Source organism: Pongo abelii, chromosome 10 (genome assembly GCF_028885655.2).
Source record: "Pongo abelii isolate AG06213 chromosome 10, NHGRI_mPonAbe1-v2.0_pri, whole genome shotgun sequence".
In the NCBI taxonomy this organism is placed as follows: domain Eukaryota; kingdom Metazoa; phylum Chordata; class Mammalia; order Primates; family Hominidae; genus Pongo; species Pongo abelii.
The window spans coordinates 111,361,561-111,375,153 of record NC_071995.2 but is presented as its reverse complement, the minus strand read 5'-3'; the positions used below and the strand labels follow the sequence as shown (position 1 = coordinate 111,375,153).

General features: G+C 47.1%; 1 long non-coding RNA gene across 1 annotated transcript in view; it reads left to right on the top strand.

Moving 5' to 3' along the window:
- LOC129049416 (uncharacterized) overlaps positions 1–13,593 on the top strand; it is a 29,005-nt gene that overhangs the window by 2,997 nt on the left and 12,415 nt on the right. The window lies entirely within an intron of this gene.

Genomic DNA, 13,593 nt, shown 5'->3' with positions numbered 1-13,593 from the left:
AAATGTCCTTACATTTTTAAAAGTGAATGATTTAAGGGGAAAAAAAGTTAACTAAACAATAGTATGGGTGGTACAGGGATATGTTAAAAGCGTAACTGAAATATGAGATACACAGGTTTGATGGAAAATACAATTTATTTATTTATTTTTGTCTGTTTTTATATCTTTAGAGATAAGGTCTTGCTCTGTCACCCAGGCTGGAGTGCAGTGATGCCATCATAGCTCACTGTCGCCTTGAACTCCTGGGCTCAAGTGATCCTCCTGCCTCAGCTTCCTGAGTAGCTGGGACTACACGTGCGTGCCACCACACCCAGCTAATTTATTTTTATTTTTATTTTTGTAGAGGTGGGGTCTCACTTTGCTTCCCAGGCTGGTCTCAAACTCCTAGTTTCAAGCAATCCTCCCGTCTTGTCCTCCTAAAGTGTTGGTATTACAGGTGTGAGCCACCATACCCGGCTGAAAATACCATTTATAAGGCTAGAAGAGGCCTGTATTCTAATCTGAGTTCTTCCACTGCCCTACTGTGTGACCTCAGAAAAGTCTCTTCATCTCTCTGAGCTTCTATGTCTTTATCTGTAAAAATGAAGAAAACTGGGCTCAGTGGTTGCTAAGATCCATGCTGTAAATGACAGGAATTCTGGGGATCTATAGAACCCCAGAGTAATTCCTGGGAACCCCAGACATCACTCCCGTAGCAACTTCAGCTTCAATTGTGGCTTGCCTTAGTGAACATTTGTGACTACCTAGAACAGCAAACACTTAGCTTAGCGATGGAGATTAATCTGTATTCAGAGCCAGGCGCAGTGGTTCATGTCTATAATCACAGCACTTTGGGAGGCCAAGGCAGGAGGATCGCTTGAGCCCAGGAGTTCAAGACCAGCCTGGGCAACATGACAGAACCCCACCATCTCTACCAAAAAAAAAAAACCACACACACACACACAAAAATTAGCCAGGTGTGGTGGCACATGCCTGTAGTCCCAGCTACGTAGGAGGCTGAGGTGGGAAGATTGCTTGAGCCTGGGAGGCGGAGGTTGCAGTGAGCTGAGATTGTGCCACTGCACTCCAGCCTGGACGACAGAGCAAGATTCTGTCTCGAAAAAGAAAAAAAATCTGTATTCAGAACATTACTGATAAATAAAGATTTTTAAAGCCAGTAGAGAGCCATCTCCCAAACATGCAAAATTAGACTTAATTATTTTTAAAACAATACATCTCTTAATTTGCAAATGAGCAGAACCGAATGCTAAGTAAGGTCTTATTTTGGATGCTAACTACAGTAGCTTTTTCAAATGGAGATTTTCATACTCTGTCTTCACACCTCCCCCCAAGTGTTTATTAATAACTCTGCCTTTTCCTTGGTTTTAAATTATCTCTAAATATTAAACCTTGTGTGCAGAGCAGATGCTAACTTTTGTTGTACATGAGTTGCTTATCTTATTATAACCCAAAACAAAAACTCATTTCCCATTTTCTCAAAAAATGCTGGGAGATGGTCTGTTTTGGAGCTCTGGACTTCCAGCCAGAGGGAGACAAAGACCCACTCTCTGTCCCTCAGACATGTCAATACCTGAGTGCCCAGGCATCTCAAGAAATGCATGTTAAAACCACAATCAGATACCACTTTACACCCATAAATTAGAGAAAATGGAAACATATGACCATAGCAAGTGTTGGCAAGGATGTGGAATTCTTATAGACAAGAAGTTGGTGTAGGAAGGTGGCAGTTTGTGTGATGGACCGAATGATGGCTTCAGAGTCATTCATTCAACAAATATTTATTGAGCACCTACTAGGTGCCAGGCACTATTCTTGGTACTGGGAATGCGGCAGAGACTAAGACAGACAAAATGCCTTGCCATGGAGCTGATGTTCTCATGGATAAGCGTGAACCACACACAAAATAAGTAAGTCAAAGAGTATGTTAGATAATGAGAAGTGCTAGAGAGAAAAAGAAGGAAAGAAGGAGCAATTGGGGTGGTAGGAAAGAATTGCAAGTGTCAACAGGGCTGTCAGAGAAGGGTCAATGAGATGACTGCTGGGTAGAGACTTTAAAAGGAAACAAGCCTATGTGGATATTTGAGGAAGAGTACTCCAGGCAGGGGGAACAACAGCCAGTGCAAAGACCCTGTGGTAAGAGCGTGTCTGGTCTGCTTAAGGAATAGCCAGGGGGCCTGTATAACTCAACTACAGTGAGCAAGGAGAGGAATTGCAGGACAGAGCAAGAACATCTGGGGCTTATAACCAGAGTAAGACTTTTGGCTTTTACTGTAGGGGAGTCACAGGAGAACTTTGAGTAGCATTCCTCAGGCTGCTGGGTTGAGAACAGACTATAAGGTGGAAGGGAGTGGGGAGGACGTAATCAGTGAGACCCAGGAAGAGGCTATTGCAATAGTCCAGGTAAGAGGTGATGGTGGGTGGACCAGGTGGGAGCAGCGGGCTCCCAGCGGGCATGGGGAAGAGAAGGGAGGTACTAAGTATATTTTAAAAGTAGAATCAGTGACACATAGACACCATGGAATACTACGCGGCCATTAAAAAGCATGAGTCCATGTCCTTTGCAGAGACATGGGTGAAGCTGGAAACCATCATTCTCAGCAAACTAACACAAGAACAGAAAACCAAACACCACATGTTCTCACTCATAAGTGGGAGCTGAACAATGAGAACACATGGACACAGGGAGGGGAACATCGCACACCGGGGCCTGTCAGGGGTTGGGGTCTAGGGGAGGGATAGCATTAGGAGAAAAACCTAATGTAGATGACGGATTGATGTGTGCAGCAAACCACCATGGCATGTGTAGACCTATGTAACAAAACTGCACGTTCTACACATGTACCCCAGAACTTAAAGTATAATAAAATTAATTAATTAATTAACTAAAGTGGAATCAATAGACTATACTGACTCCAAATAAAATTGAGTTCGAATCCCAGCTCATAGGCATATCACCTACCTTTGGTGAGCCTCAGTTTCCTCACCTGTAAAATGGGGATAATCATTCCCAACAGGGCTATGGATGAGGAGGCAAGTGAGCTGGTGCACAGTGAATCAAAGCTGCTATTAGTGGCAGTAGTAGTAGTTATTTATTTATTTATTTATTTATTTATTTATTTTAAGACAGGGTCTCGCTCTGTTGCCTAGGCTGGAGTGCAGTGGTGAGATCATAGCTCACTGCAACCTCCACTTCCTGAGCTCAAGTGATCCTCCCACCTCAGCCTCCCCAGTAGCTGGGACTATAGGTGCACACCACCACACCCAGCTAATTTTTGTATTTTTAGTAGAGATGGGATTTCACCATGTTGGCCAGGCTGGTCTCGAACTCCCGACCTCAAGTGATTCTCCCACCTTGGCTTCCCAAATTGCTGGGATTACAGGCGTCAGCCGACTCGCCTGGCCACTATTATCATTTTTATCGTCTGCCTCAGCCAGTGTCCCTCTCCCAGTGGCTCTGCAAACCACCCCACAAAGCCTTCCGGAGGCTTCCACCAGGGGTCACGGAGCTATGTTCTAGTATGGAAAGGGAAATGGGTCTGATTGGAGATGGACTCTAAGATGCTGATGTCACCAGCAACGTGCAAACACGGATCACAGGCACGGGAGGGGACTGGCCTGCCTATGACCCATCCTCAGCCAGAGGCCAGGAGCACTCACTGCCTGTCTTCCTTCCCACTCTCCAGCCTCAGCCTCTCTTCCTTGCCCATATCCTCTCCTCCCTGCACTAACTGCAGCCTCTTGTTCTTTTTTTTTTTTTTAGACAGAGCCTAGCTCTGTTGCCCAGGCTGGAGTGCAGTGGCGCGATCTCAGCTCACTGCAACCTCTAGCTCCCGGATTCAAGTGATCCTCATGCCTCGGCCTCCCAAAGTCTTGGGATTACAGGCGTGAGCCACTGCGCCCGGCCAGCCTCTTGTTCTTGATGGAGAAGGTTCAAGCTGCATCTGACGGCATTGAAGATGTAGGAAAAACAAAATAATTATGACCTGCCTTTCCTAGTGTCTTTCAGCAAGAGACCCAAAGTGCTTTCCAACGTTAATGAGGCTGCTGAGATTCCCAGCTGCCAAGCAAGTGGAGCAGGTCACAAACAGAGCTGGGGACAGAGCTGTCAGGGTCTCTCTTCCTGCTGCCTTTGAGAGGCCTCCAGGAGGAATAGGAGCTAAATCTGAGAAATATCTGTCCAGTTCCAAAAGGAAAAATGAATCTATGCTTTGGGTCACTTCTTTCAATGCTAGTAAAATGCAACACAGAAAAGAGAAGCCAGAAAAGCTTAAAATGTTTGTGAAAGGAATCTTACATAATTAAACTGATTACCAGCAATCAGCTTATCCACTTCTGCCACAATCAAGCTGGAAATAAGCATCATGCCATTCAGTCGATCAACAAACACTCACTGTCTTTTCTCGTGTCACTCGGACATGCTCTTTCTTTTTTTTTTCGAGATGGAGTCTCACTCTGTAACCCAGGGGATGGAGTGTGGCTCACTGCAACTTCTGCCTCCCGGGTTCAAGTGATTATCTTGCCTCAACCTCCCGAGTAGCTGAGATTACAGGCATGTGCCAATACACCCGGCTAATTTTTGTATTTTTAGTAGAGATGGGGTTTCACCTTGTTGGCCAGGCTGATCTCAAACTCCTGGACTCAACTGATCTGCCCACCTCAGCCTCCCAAAGAGCTGGGATTATAGGGGTGAGCCACCGCACCCAGCCTAGACATGCTCTTTCTGACCTCTCTATTTAAAATAGCATCCCACTGCCCACCCCCCGCCATCTCCACCATTCTGTGTTCTCTTACCCTACTTTGTCTTCTCGTACTTATTACTATACCAAATTAGGATTGTTTATCTGTTTTTTCACTATTTCCTCCCTCACCTGAAAATAAACCTCATGTCTGCCTTATCTGTGGCTCTGCCCCAGCACCTAGCACAGTGTCTCACACATCGTAGGCCCTCAATACATATTTGTTGCATGAGTGAATGAGAGAGTGAATGAAGGAAGAAAGGAACAGCACTTTGAGGTAGGCGGGACTGATATATCTACGTGATTTAACAGCTGAAGAAACACGCTCAGCCACACTGAAGCCAATAGCCCAAGGAGGGGAAGGGAAAGGGATTAACAGGGATGCCTGCTGTATGCCAGGGACTGTGCCAGGTGTATTGCACAGGTTCTCTCATCTGAACCCCCTAACAATCCATGAAGAAGTCAGGGTTACCCATATATTATAGATGACTAGCAAAGTTCAGAAACTGCCTTGTGATAGAATAAAACCCCTCCATCCCCCCACAAGATATCCACATCCTAATCCTTGGAACCTGTGAATATGTTACTTTACATGGTGCAAAGGGTAATTACGGTTGCAGATAGAATTAAGTTTGTTGGCTGGATGCAGTGACTTATACCTGTAATCTCAGCACTTTGGGAGGCCAAGGTGGAAGGATCACTTGAGCCCAGGAGTTTGAGACCAGCCCTGGGCAACACAGAGAAACCCCATCTCTACAAAACAACAACAACAACAACAAACAAACAAACAAATTAGCCAGGCTTGATTTTGCACACCTGTCGTCCCAGCTACTTGGGAGGCTGAGGCAAGAGGATCGCTTGAGCAAAGGAAATGGAGGCTGCCATGAGCCATAATTGTGCCACTGCACTCCAGCCTGGGCGACAGAGTGAAACAAAAGAACTTTTTAAAGATTAAACAGAATTAAGTTTGCTAACCTTAAAATAAAGAAATTATCCTGGATTATCTGGGTGGACCCAATGTAATCACAAGGGTCCTTTAAAGACTGAAGAGCACTTGGGAGGCTGAGATGGGAGGATCACTTGAGCCCAGGAGGTCAAGGCTGCAGTGAGCCATGATCATGCCACTGCACTCCAGCCTGGGAAACAGAGTGAGACTCTGTCTCAAAATACATATATATATATATATATACATTTTGAAGAGGGAGGCAGAGTCAAAGGAATGCAACATGAGAAAGACTAAACCAGCTATTACTGGCTTTGAAGGTTGAAGGGGCCATGAGCCAAAGAATGCAGGCATCCTCTAAGACAGGGGTCCCCAACCCCCAGGCCACCGGTTGGTACTGTCTGTGGCCTCTTAGGAACCAGGCCACACAGCAGGAGGCAAGCAGCAGGCAAGTGAGCAAAGCTTCATCTGTATTTATAGCCACTCCCCATCTCTCACATTACCACCTGAGCTCCGCCTCCTGTCAGATCAGCTGCGGCATTAGATTCTCAGAGGAGCACCAACCCTATCGTGAACTGCTCATGCAAGGGATCTAGGTTGTGCACTCCTTATGAGATTCGAATGCCTGATGATCTGTCACTGTCTCCCATCACTCCCAGATGGGACCATCTACTTGCAGAAAAACAAGCTCAGGGCTCCCACTGATTCTACATTATGGTGAGTTGTATAATTATTCCATTATACATTACAATGTAATAATAATAGAAATAAAGTGCACAATAAATGTAATGTACTTGAATCATCCTGAAGCCATCCCCTACACCATCACAATCCCGCGGAAAAACTGTCTTCCATAAAACCAGTCCCTGGTGCCACAAAGGTTGGGGACTGCTGCTCTAAGAAGCTGAAGAAGACAAGGAAACAGATTCTCCTCCTAAAGGCTCCAAAAAGTAGGCCGGGCGCAGTGGCTCATGCCTGTAATCCTAGCACTTTGGGAGGACAAGATGGGTGGATCACCTGAGGTCAGGAGTTTGAGACCAGCCTGACCAACATGGTGAAACCCTGTCTCTACTAAAAATACAAAATTAGCCAGGCATGGTGGCACACGCCTGTAATCCCAGCTACCTGGGATTACAGCTGAGGCAGGAGAATCCCTTGAACCTGGGAGGCAGAGGTTGCAGTGAACTGAGATCACACCACTGTACTCCAGCCTAGGCAACAGAGCGAGACTCTGTCTCAAAAAAAAAAAAGATTCCAAAAAGCAATGCAGCTTTTTGACACCTTGATTTTTGCCTATTGACTTTAGCCCATTGCGGTTCTGACTTTCAGAACTGTCAGATAATGAATCTGTGGTTTTTAAGCCCGAGTTTGTGGTCATTCATTACAGCAGCCATGGAAGACAAGCACACACTTCCCCATCACAGAGGAGTAAGTGATTGCGATTAGACCCACAGATCATTGACTGCTTTCCAAGGGCACATGCTCACCTCTCAGAGGGACTATCCTGTCCCAAGCTGAGTGAGCAGCAGGGACATGACCCCTCCTGGCCACGACTGATTGCACCTGGTAGGGACAGCCAAACCAAAATAGGTCAAATAGGCCAGGCTCAGTAGCTCACACCTGTAAACACAGCACTTTGGGAGGCTGAGGCGGGCGGATCACTTGAGGTCAGGAGTTCAAAACCAACCTGGCCAACATGGGAAAACCTTGTCTCTAAAAATAAAAATAAAAAAATAGCCAGGCGTGGTGGCATGCACCTGTAGTCCCAGCTACTAGGGAGGCTGAGGCAGAAGAATCACTTGAACCCAAGAGGCAGAGATTGCAGTGAGCCAAAATCACACCACTACACTCCAGCCTGGGTGACAGAACAAGACTCCATCTCAAAAAAAACAAAAACAAAAAAACAAAAAAACAAAAAACGTCAAACAGCGTCTCTCCTTCCTGGGGAATTTGGAATTGAGACAGAAGCCCCAAATGAGTTTCTGTTTAGAGCATCCTCGGGCCAAATCTGGCTTGTGAATGGGATTTACTGGACTCATACAGCATTTTAAAACTATTTTTGTTTGTTTTAACTAGTTGCCAATATGTTTTAGTCTTGAAATTTCATAATTTCAGATTCTGGATTGCCTATTTCTCTTCCAAGTTCAGAGCCTCTGCCACTAGGAGCCCACACTCCTGCACGGCAATAATTGGCCAGAGCTGAGTGGTTAAAAGGGGGTTGCACTTTCCTCTTGGTCCTATGAACCACAACATCTCATTCGCTTCCCAAGACCCAGTATCCATGAACATCGTCCCTCAGGTTTAAGCTATGGTGTGCCTTTCAGCAGGGAAATGTCTCTTATACCCACACGTGGCAGCTGTCTTCCCTTTGCCCCTCCACACCCCTCTCTGTCTTCCCCATCCTGCCCAAGGACTGCATGAATGGGCTCTCTGGATTTCAGTTGGGTTTGGCCAATGGGTGATGCCAGCAGGAGATCCAGGGCAGGTTATTTATTTGACTGGCTCCCAGTGGGGTTGCTGAGGACTGACTGCAACTCTCCAAGGAAGGCCACATCTGCTGTCCAGGCAGCCCTTTCCAACCACCCACAGCTTCTGGATTCCAGAACCACTCCCATCCCCATCCTTTTGGGCATAGGAATGGTGACAGCTCTTTCAGAACTAGCCCTGGGGTACTGGCCCTGTGGCTTCCCACAGCTGATCCATGCCTTAGCAAACATTCCCTGTGTTAAACCCTGCCTCCTCGGGGCATCCTAATGAGGATTTGCCATCTGTTTCCTGACTGATATGCCATGTTCCTATCAAGAAAGGGAGACTGGTCAGGCACAGTGGCTCATGCCTCTAATCCCCTCACTTTGGGAGGCCAAGGCAGGAGGATCTTTTGAGTTCAGGAGTTCAACATGGTGGGACCCTGTCTCTACAAAAAATCTTAAAAATTAGCTGGGCATGGTGGTGCACATCTGTAGTTCCAGCTACTCAGGAGGCTGAGGTGGTAGGATCACTTAAGCCCAGGAGGTCAAGGCTGCAGTGAGCTACGATCGTGCCACTGCATTCCAGACTGGGTAACAGAGCGAGATCTTGTCTCTTAAAAGAAAAGAAAAGGGAACTGAGAAGGCCCTGTGAGTTTCCCCCCACTGTTGTTCCCATTGACATCACCTGCCTGACAAAGGTTCTAAGTTTGAGATCCCCATGTTGTATCTCTCTTGAGTCCTTGAGGAATGCCCGTGAAGCCACTCTGTTGTTAGATGCATAGAAGAGTAGAGAGAGAGAGGAGAGGTGCCCTGATTCTCAGCAGCTTCTCAGTCCTGGCTGCTGTCCCTCAAGAGGACTGGCCGTACTTCCACCCTCCTGGGTCCATGAGCCACCCCTATGGATACCACCACCACTACAGACTCCTTGGGCTCAAGCCAGTGTCAGAGTGAGTTTCTCTTTTTTTTTTTTTTTTTTTGAGACGGAGTCTTGCTCTGTCACCCAGGCTAGAGTGCAGTGAGCAATCTTGGCTCACTGCAACTCCGCCTCCTTAGTTCAAGCAATTCTCCCCACCTCAGCCTCTCAAGTAGCTGGGATTGCAGGCGCCCGCCAACATGCCCAGCTAATTTTTGTATTTTTAGTAGAGATGGGGTTTCACCATGTTGGCCAGGCTGGTCTTGAACTCCTGACCTCAGGTGATCTGCCCGGCTTAGCCTCCCAAAGTGCTGGGATTACAGGAGTGAGCCACCACGCCTGGCTGGGTTTTTCTTTCTTGTTACCAAAAGACCCCTAGCTGCAGAAAAGCCTAGAGAGGACCTCAGGTGGAGTTGATATTTGTCTTCTCTCTACGCAGCTTCCATTTCCTTTTTGATTTGAGGAATTGCCCTGCCCCTTTTGCTACAGGTGAGCAGGCTGTCAATTTTGGTGCCAGGCCCACCCTGCCCTGGGGACTGCTCTTTAAAGGGTCCTGCTTGGCCTCTGGCCATGTGGGTAAAGAGTTTGTGGGGTCCCAGGGATGCGCCCACCCTGAGTCCATGCCCCTCCTTCTAGAGCTCATCCAGGTACCCAGGACTCCTGCTTCAGGGCCAGCCTGGGCCCCTTTCCCAGGTCATCCTCCAAAGAGTGAACCATGCCACCACTGTGAGCATCTTAAGACCTGAGAAGTGGCCAAAGGACAGCTGTCTGGGGAGTTAGAAAACAGAGCTTGAACACAGGGGCTGAGGTCCACACCCCAGCCTCTCAGAGTGTAGGAGAGAACCAAGGGTTAGAAGAGAAGGCAGAGTGGACCATAAACCAAGGGCTAGCCCCTCCCAAGTCACCACATGCTGGTCGATAACTCTGAGGACTCCAAGATTCTAACTCAACCTGGCCTTCTAGGTCCTTATTCAGGTATATGTGCCAAGGTAGGACGACAGATCATACTTCATCTAATAGTTTATCTGGTTGCTTTATCACTTGTAGACAAGTGGTGTAAAGGCTTCCTTTTGTACTCTTGCTCTGAGTGCCACAAATGTGGGGGGTGTGGCTGCAAAGTACCTCCACCACCCCAGGGCAAGAAGCAGTCATGGAACCCAAGCTTGGCCAATTGGATGCCCCCTGCCTACAATCTACTTCCTAAACCTTTGGCTGAACCAAAAGTGAACAGGTTTCTGTTGCTTGCAACCAAAGAACACTAACAGGTCTGCTCAGCCCCAAAGCCCATTTTTCTTTCCATTAGAAAAGGAGGGGCTGGACGCGGTGGCTCATGCCTGTAATCCCAGCACTTTGGGAGGCTGAAGTGGGCTGATCACCTAAGGTTGGGAGTTCAAGACCAGCCTGACCAACATGGAGAAACCCCATCTGTACTAAAAACACAAAATTAGCCGAGCGTGGTGGTGCATGCCTGTAATCCCAGCTGCTCGGGAGGCTGAGGCAGGAGAACTGCTTGAACCCAGGAGGTGGAGTTTGCAGTGAGCCGAGATTGCGCCATTGCTCTCCAGCCTGGGCAACAAGAGTGAAACTCTGTCTCAAAAAAAAAATTTTTTTTTAAAGTGGGGGTAAATACACACTAGGTCTGTATCCATTAAAGATAGAGGATACAGAGAGGGAGGAAGAGAAGGTAAGAAGGCATCTTCAGGTATATCTCAGAAGGAGGCATCTTCAGGTATATCTCAGAAGGAGGCGTCCGGAGACTGAGTTGGTCCCACTCCTTCCTCCCTACCCTTAGACCTACTTCTTATCCCCATCCTCTACCCCTCTTTCCCCTACCCCCACTGACCCAGGGCAAATTTTGCATTAAGATCCACTGAGTCGTGAGGCCAGGTGTGGTGGGAGCTCATGCTCATAATCCCAACACTATGGGAGGCCCTGTCTCTACAAAAGAATTTAAAAATCAGCCAGGCATGGTAGCATGCACCTGTAGTCCCAGCTACTTGGGAGGCCAAGCCAGGAGAATCTCTTGAGCCCAGGAGGTTGAGGTTGCAGTGAGCCAAGATGGCGCCATTGCACTCCACCCTGAGCAACAGAGTGAGACCCTGTCTCAAAAAAAAGATCCACTGAGTTGCATAAAAATGTTGCACATTCAGCTCCAGTCTCCACCCTCAAATGCATCAAACCAAACAAGACAAAAACATTTTTTTCACTAGAAATCATCAAAGCCTCCACACTTGATCCTCTGTCTTCTGTAAATATTTCTATCTCATCCCCTAAAAGTGATCTCACTGAATGAATGAATAATAATCTGAAGAGAGAACTGAGGGCTGATTTACCTCATTTCAAAGAGAGCCTCTATTATGCAAAATTATTATTCAAATTATGCAAACATCATCCTCTCAACTGGATGAACTTGCTCCAGCTGGGAGCCGACCATTCTCTGCGGGGCAGCAGAAGGGAGGAAGAGAGATTATGAGACACTAGAGTGGGTGGAGGGTACTGGAGGCTGGAAATGGCCCACGGAAGAGGTTGGTCTTTGTGCAGTAAGTTTGCTCCTGCATCAATTTCTCACTTGAAATATGCAAAAATCTCAGTCGGGCTTGGTGGCTCATGCCTATAATCCCAGCACTTTGGGAGGCCGAGGTGGGCAGATCACTTGAGGTCAGGAGTTTGAGGCCAGCCTGGCCAACATGGTGAAACTCCATCTCTACTAAAAATGCAAAAATTAGCCAAGCGTGGTGGTGGGTGCCTGTAGTCCCAACTACTCAGGAGGCTGAGGCAGGAGAATTGCTTGAATCCGGGAGGCAGAGGTTGCAGTGAGCTGAGACTGCGCCATTGCACTCCAGCCTGGGCAACAGAGAGAGACTCTGTCTCATAAAGAAAGAGAGAGAGAGAAAGAGAGAAGGAAAGAAGGAAGGAAGGAAGGAAGGGAGGGAGAGAGGGAGGGGACGGGACGGGAGTGGGGGGGAGGGCAGGGAAGGAAGGAAAGAAAGAAAGAAGGAAAGGAAGGAAGAAAGAAAAAGAAAGAGAGAGACAGGAAGAGAAAGAGAGAAAGAAAGAAAAAGAAAGAAAGAGAAAGAAAGAAAGAAAGAAAGAAAGAAAGAAAGAAAGAAAGAAAGAAAGAAAGAAAGAAAGAAAAAATATGCAAAAATCTTAGTCATTCCCCTTAAATTACAGTAATTAAATCCTTCAGATGTTGTGGCTGTAGATCAAGAATACTTGTAACAGCAGCTCCAAATATTCCAAAAAGATTGGGAAGAATGGGATTCCTTCCGAGCAGAAGGTCTTATAGATGTGAGACAACCTGGAAAAAAAGTTCAGTTTTCAGGGTAAATGAGAGAAATGACAGACGTTTTGCACAACAGAGACCAGCGTCTGTTATTTTCAGTGTGGATGTTAATACTGCTAATAATAACCTCATTCATTTGCCAGAGTTTTTTCCTTTCTTTTTTTTTTAAGGAAATTGTATTGTGACTTTTACCTGTTTAAAGGCTTTTAGCGGCTTCCTATTCTACCCAAAGTACAATCAAAGCCCTCATGCTGAGGCCTAAGAGCCGCCACCCCTGTATCCCTCGCATGATGGGGCTTCTTTCTACTTCTCCAGCTGTTATCAGAAAGCGGTCCCAATCCAGGCCCCAAGAGAGGGTTCTTGGATCTCACGCAAGAAAGAATTCGGGGTGAGTCCATAGAGTAAAGTGAAAGTAAGTTTATTAAGAAAGTGAAGGAATAGGCCGGGCGCGGTGGCTCACGCCTGTAATCCCAGCACTTTGGGAGGCCGAGGTGGGCAGATCACGAGGTCAGGAGATCGAGACCACAGTGAAACCCCGTCTCTACTAAAAATACAAAAAATTAGCCGGGCGCGGTGGCGGGCCCCTGTAGTCCCAGCTACTCAGGAGGCTGAGGCAGGAGAACGGCATGAACCCGGGAGGCGGAGCTTGCAGTGAGCTGAGATGGCGCCACTGCACTCCAGCCTGGGCGACAGAGAGAGACTCCGTCTCAAAAAAAAAAAAAAAAAAAAAGAAAGTGAAGGAATAAAGAATGGCTACTCCATGGGCAGAGCAGCAGCATGCACTGCTCAGCTGGGTATACTTATAGTTACTTCGTGATTACATGCTAAACAAGAGGTGGATTATTCATGAGTTTTCTGGGAACAGGGTGGGCAATTCCTGGATCGGAGGGTTCCTTCCCCTTTTAGACCATATAGGGTAACTTCCTGAGGTTGCCATGGCATTTGTGAACTGTCATGGTGCTCGTGGGCGTGTCTTTTCGCATGCTAATGTATTCTAATTAGCGTGTAATGAGCAGCGAGGACAACCCGAGGTCACTTTCATCGCCATCTTGGTTTTAGTGGGTTTTAGCTGACTTCTTTATAGAAAACTGTTTTATCAACAAGGTCTTTGTGACCTGCATCTTGTGCCAACCACCTATCTCATCCTGTCACTAAGAATGCCTAACCTCCAGAGAATGCAGCCCAGCAGGTCTCAGCCTCATTTTACCCAGCCCCTATTCAAGATGAATTCGCTCTGGTTCCAACGC